Below are 14,040 nucleotides of genomic sequence, written 5' to 3' on the forward strand. Positions count from 1 at the left end.
CAACACATAAGGAAAGGGTGCACCGGTCCTGGAAATACTGCAATACCAGGTCAATGCGTGGAGTGGACAGAGCAAGCTCTATTTCCATCTCCCTGTTCTAAAAATCCATTTAATATATGGTCCCCAGATAGGGGACGTATCAGATATTAAACTGATAAGAACAGATACTACACTTGATCTTAGCCAAAAGGCCGAGAAGCGATAACCCGAACGGGCCGCGCGTTGCCCGAGCCTGCCCGATACTGCTGTTCAGCCCTTGCAGCGATTCAGCCTACTTCTAGGCAATTCCATGGGGCCCTGCAGGCTCACACACTCACAGCTACACGGGAGGTGAATAAAGGCCGGAGAGGAAGCCAGACAGGATTTGCTTCTTTTGCTTGCACCACAATGCAGTGCTGAAAGAGGAGGAATCTACATAAAAACGCCTTCCTGGCAACGCCCAAATGCCCTGCTGCCATGCAGATAAACACTGGCAGCGGCAGCAAGTGCATGCCCACAGCCACCCCTTGTTCCTTCACACCTTGTATCAGCTGTAATCCAGTCCAGTCCAGTGCTGCCTGCTGAGCAGCACTGACCAACACTGCCTGGGCCCAGGCTTTTATCTCTGAGGCCCCATTATGATGTCAGAAAGCTGGCTCTGGAATCCTGAGGGCTCCACTATGACACGTGCAAAGTTCCGTCTGAACTTTATATAAGACGGTGAGGCTCAGTCAGTCACTCAGTGTTGCCTGAGAGGGCAACACTGCAACAGCCGGCCGCCAGGCTGTCTTTTTTTTGCACAGCTAGTTGCCTCCAGGAGGCCACAAGAGGGAGACAAGGGACTGCAAAATGGAAAATAGGCATCCACCAACTTTACAGACAACTTCTCCTTGCTCCTACAACCTCCATCCTTGCACAGTTTGTTATTCTTCTAGGTAACATAGTAACAAATCCAAATTGCTGCTCTCTTTGTAGGCAAGCAAGGCTTTGTTGCAACTGCAATTCTTACTTCTTCTTGAAATGTAGGGACGACAGTACATTCCATCACATCCATCTAGTGTACACAGGTAGGTCCATTGTGGCGGGCAGGCGAGCGGGCGGGCTGCTTTATTGGCTGTTTGCTGTTCCCCTACTCCACTCCACTATTTGACTGTTGTGCTGCATCAATCAATCAATCAATCAATCAATCAATCAATCAATCAATCAATCAGTGGCTGGCTCAGGTGCAGCTCTTTAACTTACCTAAAAGGGAGGGCGGAGAGAAGACAAGGAAGGTGAATGAGGTGTTCCAATGTGAAATGCCGGAAACACAGAAACACAGACGACACACAACAAGAGGTGGCAATCTATTCATTAATTGCATTTAATCAATGAGCTCATTATCACTCATGCATTGTCCAACAGGTGTTGAAATAATGGGATTAAAAGGGGAGATCCCTTCAGAAAGACAGAAACAATAGCAAAGACAAAAAACACTTTTGGAATCTGCTTTTAGTCAACACATAAGGAAAGGGTGCACCGGTCCTGGAAATACTGCAATACCAGGTCAATGCGTGGAGTGGACAGAGCAAGCTCTATTTCCATCTCCCTGTTCTAAAAATCCATTTAATATATGGTCCCCAGATAGGGGACGTATCAGATATTAAACTGATAAGAACAGATACTACACTTGATCTTAGCCAAAAGGCCGAGAAGCGATAACCCGAACGGGCCGCGCGTTGCCCGAGCCTGCCCGATACTGCTGTTCAGCCCTTGCAGCGATTCAGCCTACTTCTAGGCAATTCCATGGGGCCCTGCAGGCTCACACACTCACAGCTACACGGGAGGTGAATAAAGGCCGGAGAGGAAGCCAGACAGGATTTGCTTCTTTTGCTTGCACCACAATGCAGTGCTGAAAGAGGAGGAATCTACATAAAAACGCCTTCCTGGCAACGCCCAAATGCCCTGCTGCCATGCAGATAAACACTGGCAGCGGCAGCAAGTGCATGCCCACAGCCACCCCTTGTTCCTTCACACCTTGTATCAGCTGTAATCCAGTCCAGTCCAGTGCTGCCTGCTGAGCAGCACTGACCAACACTGCCTGGGCCCAGGCTTTTATCTCTGAGGCCCCATTATGATGTCAGAAAGCTGGCTCTGGAATCCTGAGGGCTCCACTATGACACGTGCAAAGTTCCGTCTGAACTTTATATAAGACGGTGAGGCTCAGTCAGTCACTCAGTGTTGCCTGAGAGGGCAACACTGCAACAGCCGGCCGCCAGGCTGTCTTTTTTTTGCACAGCTAGTTGCCTCCAGGAGGCCACAAGAGGGAGACAAGGGACTGCAAAATGGAAAATAGGCATCCACCAACTTTACAGACAACTTCTCCTTGCTCCTACAACCTCCATCCTTGCACAGTTTGTTATTCTTCTAGGTAACATAGTAACAAATCCAAATTGCTGCTCTCTTTGTAGGCAAGCAAGGCTTTGTTGCAACTGCAATTCTTACTTCTTCTTGAAATGTAGGGACGACAGTACATTCCATCACATCCATCTAGTGTACACAGGTAGGTCCATTGTGGCGGGCAGGCGAGCGGGCGGGCTGCTTTATTGGCTGTTTGCTGTTCCCCTACTCCACTCCACTATTTGACTGTTGTGCTGCATCAATCAATCAATCAATCAATCAATCAATCAATCAATCAATCAGTGGCTGGCTCAGGTGCAGCTCTTTAACTTACCTAAAAGGGAGGGCGGAGAGAAGACAAGGAAGGTGAATGAGGTGTTCCAATGTGAAATGCCGGAAACACAGAAACACAGACGACACACAACAAGAGGTGGCAATCTATTCATTAATTGCATTTAATCAATGAGCTCATTATCACTCATGCATTGTCCAACAGGTGTTGAAATAATGGGATTAAAAGGGGAGATCCCTTCAGAAAGACAGAAACAATAGCAAAGACAAAAAACACTTTTGGAATCTGCTTTTAGTCAACACATAAGGAAAGGGTGCACCGGTCCTGGAAATACTGCAATACCAGGTCAATGCGTGGAGTGGACAGAGCAAGCTCTATTTCCATCTCCCTGTTCTAAAAATCCATTTAATATATGGTCCCCAGATAGGGGACGTATCAGATATTAAACTGATAAGAACAGATACTACACTTGATCTTAGCCAAAAGGCCGAGAAGCGATAACCCGAACGGGCCGCGCGTTGCCCGAGCCTGCCCGATACTGCTGTTCAGCCCTTGCAGCGATTCAGCCTACTTCTAGGCAATTCCATGGGGCCCTGCAGGCTCACACACTCACAGCTACACGGGAGGTGAATAAAGGCCGGAGAGGAAGCCAGACAGGATTTGCTTCTTTTGCTTGCACCACAATGCAGTGCTGAAAGAGGAGGAATCTACATAAAAACGCCTTCCTGGCAACGCCCAAATGCCCTGCTGCCATGCAGATAAACACTGGCAGCGGCAGCAAGTGCATGCCCACAGCCACCCCTTGTTCCTTCACACCTTGTATCAGCTGTAATCCAGTCCAGTCCAGTGCTGCCTGCTGAGCAGCACTGACCAACACTGCCTGGGCCCAGGCTTTTATCTCTGAGGCCCCATTATGATGTCAGAAAGCTGGCTCTGGAATCCTGAGGGCTCCACTATGACACGTGCAAAGTTCCGTCTGAACTTTATATAAGACGGTGAGGCTCAGTCAGTCACTCAGTGTTGCCTGAGAGGGCAACACTGCAACAGCCGGCCGCCAGGCTGTCTTTTTTTTGCACAGCTAGTTGCCTCCAGGAGGCCACAAGAGGGAGACAAGGGACTGCAAAATGGAAAATAGGCATCCACCAACTTTACAGACAACTTCTCCTTGCTCCTACAACCTCCATCCTTGCACAGTTTGTTATTCTTCTAGGTAACATAGTAACAAATCCAAATTGCTGCTCTCTTTGTAGGCAAGCAAGGCTTTGTTGCAACTGCAATTCTTACTTCTTCTTGAAATGTAGGGACGACAGTACATTCCATCACATCCATCTAGTGTACACAGGTAGGTCCATTGTGGCGGGCAGGCGAGCGGGCGGGCTGCTTTATTGGCTGTTTGCTGTTCCCCTACTCCACTCCACTATTTGACTGTTGTGCTGCATCAATCAATCAATCAATCAATCAATCAATCAATCAATCAATCAATCAATCAATCAATCAGTGGCTGGCTCAGGTGCAGCTCTTTAACTTACCTAAAAGGGAGGGCGGAGAGAAGACAAGGAAGGTGAATGAGGTGTTCCAATGTGAAATGCCGGAAACACAGAAACACAGACGACACACAACAAGAGGTGGCAATCTATTCATTAATTGCATTTAATCAATGAGCTCATTATCACTCATGCATTGTCCAACAGGTGTTGAAATAATGGGATTAAAAGGGGAGATCCCTTCAGAAAGACAGAAACAATAGCAAAGACAAAAAACACTTTTGGAATCTGCTTTTAGTCAACACATAAGGAAAGGGTGCACCGGTCCTGGAAATACTGCAATACCAGGTCAATGCGTGGAGTGGACAGAGCAAGCTCTATTTCCATCTCCCTGTTCTAAAAATCCATTTAATATATGGTCCCCAGATAGGGGACGTATCAGATATTAAACTGATAAGAACAGATACTACACTTGATCTTAGCCAAAAGGCCGAGAAGCGATAACCCGAACGGGCCGCGCGTTGCCCGAGCCTGCCCGATACTGCTGTTCAGCCCTTGCAGCGATTCAGCCTACTTCTAGGCAATTCCATGGGGCCCTGCAGGCTCACACACTCACAGCTACACGGGAGGTGAATAAAGGCCGGAGAGGAAGCCAGACAGGATTTGCTTCTTTTGCTTGCACCACAATGCAGTGCTGAAAGAGGAGGAATCTACATAAAAACGCCTTCCTGGCAACGCCCAAATGCCCACACTGGCAGCGGCAGCAAGTGCATGCCCACAGCCACCCCTTGTTCCTTCACACCTTGTATCAGCTGTAATCCAGTCCAGTCCAGTGCTGCCTGCTGAGCAGCACTGACCAACACTGCCTGGGCCCAGGCTTTTATCTCTGAGGCCCCATTATGATGTCAGAAAGCTGGCTCTGGAATCCTGAGGGCTCCACTATGACACGTGCAAAGTTCCGTCTGAACTTTATATAAGACGGTGAGGCTCAGTCAGTCACTCAGTGTTGCCTGAGAGGGCAACACTGCAACAGCCGGCCGCCAGGCTGTCTTTTTTTTGCACAGCTAGTTGCCTCCAGGAGGCCACAAGAGGGAGACAAGGGACTGCAAAATGGAAAATAGGCATCCACCAACTTTACAGACAACTTCTCCTTGCTCCTACAACCTCCATCCTTGCACAGTTTGTTATTCTTCTAGGTAACATAGTAACAAATCCAAATTGCTGCTCTCTTTGTAGGCAAGCAAGGCTTTGTTGCAACTGCAATTCTTACTTCTTCTTGAAATGTAGGGACGACAGTACATTCCATCACATCCATCTAGTGTACACAGGTAGGTCCATTGTGGCGGGCAGGCGAGCGGGCGGGCTGCTTTATTGGCTGTTTGCTGTTCCCCTACTCCACTCCACTATTTGACTGTTGTGCTGCATCAATCAATCAATCAATCAATCAATCAATCAATCAATCAATCAGTGGCTGGCTCAGGTGCAGCTCTTTTACTTACCTAAAAGGGAGGGCGGAGAGAAGACAAGGAAGGTGAATGAGGTGTTCCAATGTGAAATGCCGGAAACACAGAAACACAGACGACACACAACAAGAGGTGGCAATCTATTCATTAATTGCATTTAATCAATGAGCTCATTATCACTCATGCATTGTCCAACAGGTGTTGAAATAATGGGATTAAAAGGGGAGATCCCTTCAGAAAGACAGAAACAATAGCAAAGACAAAAAACACTTTTGGAATCTGCTTTTAGTCAACACATAAGGAAAGGGTGCACCGGTCCTGGAAATACTGCAATACCAGGTCAATGCGTGGAGTGGACAGAGCAAGCTCTATTTCCATCTCCCTGTTCTAAAAATCCATTTAATATATGGTCCCCAGATAGGGGACGTATCAGATATTAAACTAACTGATAAGAACAGATACTACACTTGATCTTAGCCAAAAGGCCGAGAAGCGATAACCCGAACGGGCCGCGCGTTGCCCGAGCCTGCCCGATACTGCTGTTCAGCCCTTGCAGCGATTCAGCCTACTTCTAGGCAATTCCATGGGGCCCTGCAGGCTCACACACTCACAGCTACACGGGAGGTGAATAAAGGCCGGAGAGGAAGCCAGACAGGATTTGCTTCTTTTGCTTGCACCACAATGCAGTGCTGAAAGAGGAGGAATCTACATAAAAACGCCTTCCTGGCAACGCCCAAATGCCCTGCTGCCATGCAGATAAACACTGGCAGCGGCAGCAAGTGCATGCCCACAGCCACCCCTTGTTCCTTCACACCTTGTATCAGCTGTAATCCAGTCCAGTCCAGTGCTGCCTGCTGAGCAGCACTGACCAACACTGCCTGGGCCCAGGCTTTTATCTCTGAGGCCCCATTATGATGTCAGAAAGCTGGCTCTGGAATCCTGAGGGCTCCACTATGACACGTGCAAAGTTCCGTCTGAACTTTATATAAGACGGTGAGGCTCAGTCAGTCACTCAGTGTTGCCTGAGAGGGCAACACTGCAACAGCCGGCCGCCAGGCTGTCTTTTTTTTGCACAGCTAGTTGCCTCCAGGAGGCCACAAGAGGGAGACAAGGGACTGCAAAATGGAAAATAGGCATCCACCAACTTTACAGACAACTTCTCCTTGCTCCTACAACCTCCATCCTTGCACAGTTTGTTATTCTTCTAGGTAACATAGTAACAAATCCAAATTGCTGCTCTCTTTGTAGGCAAGCAAGGCTTTGTTGCAACTGCAATTCTTACTTCTTCTTGAAATGTAGGGACGACAGTACATTCCATCACATCCATCTAGTGTACACAGGTAGGTCCATTGTGGCGGGCAGGCGAGCGGGCGGGCTGCTTTATTGGCTGTTTGCTGTTCCCCTACTCCACTCCACTATTTGACTGTTGTGCTGCATCAATCAATCAATCAATCAATCAATCAATCAATCAATCAATCAATCAATCAATCAGTGGCTGGCTCAGGTGCAGCTCTTTAACTTACCTAAAAGGGAGGGCGGAGAGAAGACAAGGAAGGTGAATGAGGTGTTCCAATGTGAAATGCCGGAAACACAGAAACACAGACGACACACAACAAGAGGTGGCAATCTATTCATTAATTGCATTTAATCAATGAGCTCATTATCACTCATGCATTGTCCAACAGGTGTTGAAATAATGGGATTAAAAGGGGAGATCCCTTCAGAAAGACAGAAACAATAGCAAAGACAAAAAACACTTTTGGAATCTGCTTTTAGTCAACACATAAGGAAAGGGTGCACCGGTCCTGGAAATACTGCAATACCAGGTCAATGCGTGGAGTGGACAGAGCAAGCTCTATTTCCATCTCCCTGTTCTAAAAATCCATTTAATATATGGTCCCCAGATAGGGGACGTATCAGATATTAAACTGATAAGAACAGATACTACACTTGATCTTAGCCAAAAGGCCGAGAAGCGATAACCCGAACGGGCCGCGCGTTGCCCGAGCCTGCCCGATACTGCTGTTCAGCCCTTGCAGCGATTCAGCCTACTTCTAGGCAATTCCATGGGGCCCTGCAGGCTCACACACTCACAGCTACACGGGAGGTGAATAAAGGCCGGAGAGGAAGCCAGACAGGATTTGCTTCTTTTGCTTGCACCACAATGCAGTGCTGAAAGAGGAGGAATCTACATAAAAACGCCTTCCTGGCAACGCCCAAATGCCCTGCTGCCATGCAGATAAACACTGGCAGCGGCAGCAAGTGCATGCCCACAGCCACCCCTTGTTCCTTCACACCTTGTATCAGCTGTAATCCAGTCCAGTCCAGTGCTGCCTGCTGAGCAGCACTGACCAACACTGCCTGGGCCCAGGCTTTTATCTCTGAGGCCCCATTATGATGTCAGAAAGCTGGCTCTGGAATCCTGAGGGCTCCACTATGACACGTGCAAAGTTCCGTCTGAACTTTATATAAGACGGTGAGGCTCAGTCAGTCACTCAGTGTTGCCTGAGAGGGCAACACTGCAACAGCCGGCCGCCAGGCTGTCTTTTTTTTGCACAGCTAGTTGCCTCCAGGAGGCCACAAGAGGGAGACAAGGGACTGCAAAATGGAAAATAGGCATCCACCAACTTTACAGACAACTTCTCCTTGCTCCTACAACCTCCATCCTTGCACAGTTTGTTATTCTTCTAGGTAACATAGTAACAAATCCAAATTGCTGCTCTCTTTGTAGGCAAGCAAGGCTTTGTTGCAACTGCAATTCTTACTTCTTCTTGAAATGTAGGGACGACAGTACATTCCATCACATCCATCTAGTGTACACAGGTAGGTCCATTGTGGCGGGCAGGCGAGCGGGCGGGCTGCTTTATTGGCTGTTTGCTGTTCCCCTACTCCACTCCACTATTTGACTGTTGTGCTGCATCAATCAATCAATCAATCAATCAATCAATCAATCAATCAATCAATCAATCAATCAATCAATCAATCAGTGGCTGGCTCAGGTGCAGCTCTTTAACTTACCTAAAAGGGAGGGCGGAGAGAAGACAAGGAAGGTGAATGAGGTGTTCCAATGTGAAATGCCGGAAACACAGAAACACAGACGACACACAACAAGAGGTGGCAATCTATTCATTAATTGCATTTAATCAATGAGCTCATTATCACTCATGCATTGTCCAACAGGTGTTGAAATAATGGGATTAAAAGGGGAGATCCCTTCAGAAAGACAGAAACAATAGCAAAGACAAAAAACACTTTTGGAATCTGCTTTTAGTCAACACATAAGGAAAGGGTGCACCGGTCCTGGAAATACTGCAATACCAGGTCAATGCGTGGAGTGGACAGAGCAAGCTCTATTTCCATCTCCCTGTTCTAAAAATCCATTTAATATATGGTCCCCAGATAGGGGACGTATCAGATATTAAACTGATAAGAACAGATACTACACTTGATCTTAGCCAAAAGGCCGAGAAGCGATAACCCGAACGGGCCGCGCGTTGCCCGAGCCTGCCCGATACTGCTGTTCAGCCCTTGCAGCGATTCAGCCTACTTCTAGGCAATTCCATGGGGCCCTGCAGGCTCACACACTCACAGCTACACGGGAGGTGAATAAAGGCCGGAGAGGAAGCCAGACAGGATTTGCTTCTTTTGCTTGCACCACAATGCAGTGCTGAAAGAGGAGGAATCTACATAAAAACGCCTTCCTGGCAACGCCCAAATGCCCTGCTGCCATGCAGATAAACACTGGCAGCGGCAGCAAGTGCATGCCCACAGCCACCCCTTGTTCCTTCACACCTTGTATCAGCTGTAATCCAGTCCAGTCCAGTGCTGCCTGCTGAGCAGCACTGACCAACACTGCCTGGGCCCAGGCTTTTATCTCTGAGGCCCCATTATGATGTCAGAAAGCTGGCTCTGGAATCCTGAGGGCTCCACTATGACACGTGCAAAGTTCCGTCTGAACTTTATATAAGACGGTGAGGCTCAGTCAGTCACTCAGTGTTGCCTGAGAGGGCAACACTGCAACAGCCGGCCGCCAGGCTGTCTTTTTTTTGCACAGCTAGTTGCCTCCAGGAGGCCACAAGAGGGAGACAAGGGACTGCAAAATGGAAAATAGGCATCCACCAACTTTACAGACAACTTCTCCTTGCTCCTACAACCTCCATCCTTGCACAGTTTGTTATTCTTCTAGGTAACATAGTAACAAATCCAAATTGCTGCTCTCTTTGTAGGCAAGCAAGGCTTTGTTGCAACTGCAATTCTTACTTCTTCTTGAAATGTAGGGACGACAGTACATTCCATCACATCCATCTAGTGTACACAGGTAGGTCCATTGTGGCGGGCAGGCGAGCGGGCGGGCTGCTTTATTGGCTGTTTGCTGTTCCCCTACTCCACTCCACTATTTGACTGTTGTGCTGCATCAATCAATCAATCAATCAATCAATCAATCAATCAATCAATCAATCAATCAATCAGTGGCTGGCTCAGGTGCAGCTCTTTAACTTACCTAAAAGGGAGGGCGGAGAGAAGACAAGGAAGGTGAATGAGGTGTTCCAATGTGAAATGCCGGAAACACAGAAACACAGACGACACACAACAAGAGGTGGCAATCTATTCATTAATTGCATTTAATCAATGAGCTCATTATCACTCATGCATTGTCCAACAGGTGTTGAAATAATGGGATTAAAAGGGGAGATCCCTTCAGAAAGACAGAAACAATAGCAAAGACAAAAAACACTTTTGGAATCTGCTTTTAGTCAACACATAAGGAAAGGGTGCACCGGTCCTGGAAATACTGCAATACCAGGTCAATGCGTGGAGTGGACAGAGCAAGCTCTATTTCCATCTCCCTGTTCTAAAAATCCATTTAATATATGGTCCCCAGATAGGGGACGTATCAGATATTAAACTGATAAGAACAGATACTACACTTGATCTTAGCCAAAAGGCCGAGAAGCGATAACCCGAACGGGCCGCGCGTTGCCCGAGCCTGCCCGATACTGCTGTTCAGCCCTTGCAGCGATTCAGCCTACTTCTAGGCAATTCCATGGGGCCCTGCAGGCTCACACACTCACAGCTACACGGGAGGTGAATAAAGGCCGGAGAGGAAGCCAGACAGGATTTGCTTCTTTTGCTTGCACCACAATGCAGTGCTGAAAGAGGAGGAATCTACATAAAAACGCCTTCCTGGCAACGCCCAAATGCCCTGCTGCCATGCAGATAAACACTGGCAGCGGCAGCAAGTGCATGCCCACAGCCACCCCTTGTTCCTTCACACCTTGTATCAGCTGTAATCCAGTCCAGTCCAGTGCTGCCTGCTGAGCAGCACTGACCAACACTGCCTGGGCCCAGGCTTTTATCTCTGAGGCCCCATTATGATGTCAGAAAGCTGGCTCTGGAATCCTGAGGGCTCCACTATGACACGTGCAAAGTTCCGTCTGAACTTTATATAAGACGGTGAGGCTCAGTCAGTCACTCAGTGTTGCCTGAGAGGGCAACACTGCAACAGCCGGCCGCCAGGCTGTCTTTTTTTTGCACAGCTAGTTGCCTCCAGGAGGCCACAAGAGGGAGACAAGGGACTGCAAAATGGAAAATAGGCATCCACCAACTTTACAGACAACTTCTCCTTGCTCCTACAACCTCCATCCTTGCACAGTTTGTTATTCTTCTAGGTAACATAGTAACAAATCCAAATTGCTGCTCTCTTTGTAGGCAAGCAAGGCTTTGTTGCAACTGCAATTCTTACTTCTTCTTGAAATGTAGGGACGACAGTACATTCCATCACATCCATCTAGTGTACACAGGTAGGTCCATTGTGGCGGGCAGGCGAGCGGGCGGGCTGCTTTATTGGCTGTTTGCTGTTCCCCTACTCCACTCCACTATTTGACTGTTGTGCTGCATCAATCAATCAATCAATCAATCAATCAATCAATCAATCAATCAATCAGTGGCTGGCTCAGGTGCAGCTCTTTTACTTACCTAAAAGGGAGGGCGGAGAGAAGACAAGGAAGGTGAATGAGGTGTTCCAATGTGAAATGCCGGAAACACAGAAACACAGACGACACACAACAAGAGGTGGCAATCTATTCATTAATTGCATTTAATCAATGAGCTCATTATCACTCATGCATTGTCCAACAGGTGTTGAAATAATGGGATTAAAAGGGGAGATCCCTTCAGAAAGACAGAAACAATAGCAAAGACAAAAAACACTTTTGGAATCTGCTTTTAGTCAACACATAAGGAAAGGGTGCACCGGTCCTGGAAATACTGCAATACCAGGTCAATGCGTGGAGTGGACAGAGCAAGCTCTATTTCCATCTCCCTGTTCTAAAAATCCATTTAATATATGGTCCCCAGATAGGGGACGTATCAGATATTAAACTGATAAGAACAGATACTACACTTGATCTTAGCCAAAAGGCCGAGAAGCGATAACCCGAACGGGCCGCGCGTTGCCCGAGCCTGCCCGATACTGCTGTTCAGCCCTTGCAGCGATTCAGCCTACTTCTAGGCAATTCCATGGGGCCCTGCAGGCTCACACACTCACAGCTACACGGGAGGTGAATAAAGGCCGGAGAGGAAGCCAGACAGGATTTGCTTCTTTTGCTTGCACCACAATGCAGTGCTGAAAGAGGAGGAATCTACATAAAAACGCCTTCCTGGCAACGCCCCAATGCCCTGCTGCCATGCAGATAAACACTGGCAGCGGCAGCAAGTGCATGCCCACAGCCACCCCTTGTTCCTTCACACCTTGTATCAGCTGTAATCCAGTCCAGTCCAGTGCTGCCTGCTGAGCAGCACTGACCAATACTGCCTGGGCCCAGGCTTTTATCTCTGAGGCCCCATTATGATGTCAGAAAGCTGGCTCTGGAATCCTGAGGGCTCCACTATGAGACGTGCAAAGTTCCGTCTGAACTTTATATAAGACGGTGAGGCTCAGTCAGTCACTCAGTGTTGCCTGAGAGGGCAACACTGCAACAGCCGGCCGCCAGGCTGTCTTTTTTTTGTACAGCTTGTTGCCTCCAGGAGGCCACAAGAGGGAGACAAGGGACTGCAAAATGGAAAATAGGCATCTACCAACTTTACAGACAACTTCTCCTTGCTCCTACAACCTCCATCCTTGCACAGTTTGTTATTCTTCTAGGTAACATAGTAACAAATCCAAATTGCTGCTCTCTTTGTAGGCAAGCAAGGCTTTGTTGCAACTGCAATTCTTACTTCTTCTTGAAATGTAGGGACGACAGTACATTCCATCACATCCATCTAGTGTACACAGGTAGGTCCATTGTGGCGGGCAGGCGAGCGGGCGGGCTGCTTTATTGGCTGTTTGCTGTTCCCCTACTCCACTCCACTATTTGACTGTTGTGCTGCATCAATCAATCAATCAATCAATCAATCAATCAATCAATCAATCAATCAATCAATCAATCAATCAGTGGCTGGCTCAGGTGCAGCTCTTTAACTTACCTAAAAGGGAGGGCGGAGAGAAGACAAGGAAGGTGAATGAGGTGTTCCAATGTGAAATGCCGGAAACACAGAAACACAGACGACACACAACAAGAGGTGGCAATCTATTCATTAATTGCATTTAATCAATGAGCTCATTATCACTCATGCATTGTCCAACAGGTGTTGAAATAATGGGATTAAAAGGGGAGATCCCTTCAGAAAGACAGAAACAATAGCAAAGACAAAAAACACTTTTGGAATCTGCTTTTAGTCAACACATAAGGAAAGGGTGCACCGGTCCTGGAAATACTGCAATACCAGGTCAATGCGTGGAGTGGACAGAGTAAGCTCTATTTCCATCTCCCTGTTCTAAAAATCCATTTAATATATGGTCCCCAGATAGGGGACGTATCAGATATTAAACTGATAAGAACAGATACTACACTTGATCTTAGCCAAAAGGCCGAGAAGCGATAACCCGAACGGGCCGCGCGTTGCCCGAGCCTGCCCGATACTGCTGTTCAGCCCTTGCAGCGATTCAGCCTACTTCTAGGCAATTCCATGGGGCCCTGCAGGCTCACACACTCACAGCTACACGGGAGGTGAATAAAGGCCGGAGAGGAAGCCAGACAGGATTTGCTTCTTTTGCTTGCACCACAATGCAGTGCTGAAAGAGGAGGAATCTACATAAAAACGCCTTCCTGGCAACGCCCAAATGCCCTGCTGCCATGCAGATAAACACTGGCAGCGGCAACAAGTGCATGCCCACAGCCACCCCTTGTTCCTTCACACCTTGTATCAGCTGTAATCCAGTCCAGTCCAGTGCTGCCTGCTGAGCAGCACTGACCAACACTGCCTGGGCCCAGGCTTTTATCTCTGAGGCCCCATTATGATGTCAGAAAGCTGGCTCTGGAATCCTGAGGGCTCCACTATGACACGTGCAAAGTTCCGTCTGAACTTTATATAAGACGGTGAGGCTCAGTCAGTCACTCAG

At 47.9% G+C, this 14,040-nt stretch overlaps 10 non-coding genes across 10 annotated transcripts; all 10 read right to left on the reverse strand.

Annotated features, from left to right (window-relative positions):
- Positions 1 to 12: 12 nt before the first annotated feature.
- LOC142695419 (U2 spliceosomal RNA) lies at positions 13 to 203 on the reverse strand. The gene has a single exon (XR_012863537.1). It is a non-coding gene; the product is annotated as a U2 spliceosomal RNA (small nuclear RNA).
- A 1,284-nt stretch (positions 204 to 1,487) lies between these two features.
- Positions 1,488 to 1,678, reverse strand: LOC142695420 (U2 spliceosomal RNA). Its single transcript, XR_012863538.1, has one exon. It is a non-coding gene; the product is annotated as a U2 spliceosomal RNA (small nuclear RNA).
- Positions 1,679 to 2,958: 1,280 nt separating this feature from the next.
- Positions 2,959 to 3,149, reverse strand: LOC142695421 (U2 spliceosomal RNA). Its single transcript, XR_012863539.1, has one exon. It is a non-coding gene; the product is annotated as a U2 spliceosomal RNA (small nuclear RNA).
- A 1,296-nt stretch (positions 3,150 to 4,445) lies between these two features.
- LOC142695422 (U2 spliceosomal RNA) lies at positions 4,446 to 4,636 on the reverse strand. The gene has a single exon (XR_012863540.1). It is a non-coding gene; the product is annotated as a U2 spliceosomal RNA (small nuclear RNA).
- Positions 4,637 to 5,899: 1,263 nt separating this feature from the next.
- LOC142695565 (U2 spliceosomal RNA) lies at positions 5,900 to 6,094 on the reverse strand. Its single transcript, XR_012863668.1, has one exon. It is a non-coding gene; the product is annotated as a U2 spliceosomal RNA (small nuclear RNA).
- Positions 6,095 to 7,386: 1,292 nt separating this feature from the next.
- On the reverse strand, positions 7,387 to 7,577 carry LOC142695425 (U2 spliceosomal RNA). The gene has a single exon (XR_012863542.1). It is a non-coding gene; the product is annotated as a U2 spliceosomal RNA (small nuclear RNA).
- Positions 7,578 to 8,881: 1,304 nt separating this feature from the next.
- Positions 8,882 to 9,072, reverse strand: LOC142695426 (U2 spliceosomal RNA). The gene has a single exon (XR_012863543.1). It is a non-coding gene; the product is annotated as a U2 spliceosomal RNA (small nuclear RNA).
- Positions 9,073 to 10,364: 1,292 nt separating this feature from the next.
- LOC142695427 (U2 spliceosomal RNA) lies at positions 10,365 to 10,555 on the reverse strand. Its single transcript, XR_012863544.1, has one exon. It is a non-coding gene; the product is annotated as a U2 spliceosomal RNA (small nuclear RNA).
- Positions 10,556 to 11,839: 1,284 nt separating this feature from the next.
- On the reverse strand, positions 11,840 to 12,030 carry LOC142695428 (U2 spliceosomal RNA). The gene has a single exon (XR_012863545.1). It is a non-coding gene; the product is annotated as a U2 spliceosomal RNA (small nuclear RNA).
- A 1,300-nt stretch (positions 12,031 to 13,330) lies between these two features.
- Positions 13,331 to 13,521, reverse strand: LOC142695555 (U2 spliceosomal RNA). Its single transcript, XR_012863660.1, has one exon. It is a non-coding gene; the product is annotated as a U2 spliceosomal RNA (small nuclear RNA).
- Positions 13,522 to 14,040: the final 519 nt, after the last annotated feature.

The sequence above is a fragment of the Rhinoderma darwinii genome (assembly GCF_050947455.1).
Source record: "Rhinoderma darwinii isolate aRhiDar2 chromosome 5 unlocalized genomic scaffold, aRhiDar2.hap1 SUPER_5_unloc_47, whole genome shotgun sequence".
NCBI classification, from domain to species: domain Eukaryota; kingdom Metazoa; phylum Chordata; class Amphibia; order Anura; family Rhinodermatidae; genus Rhinoderma; species Rhinoderma darwinii.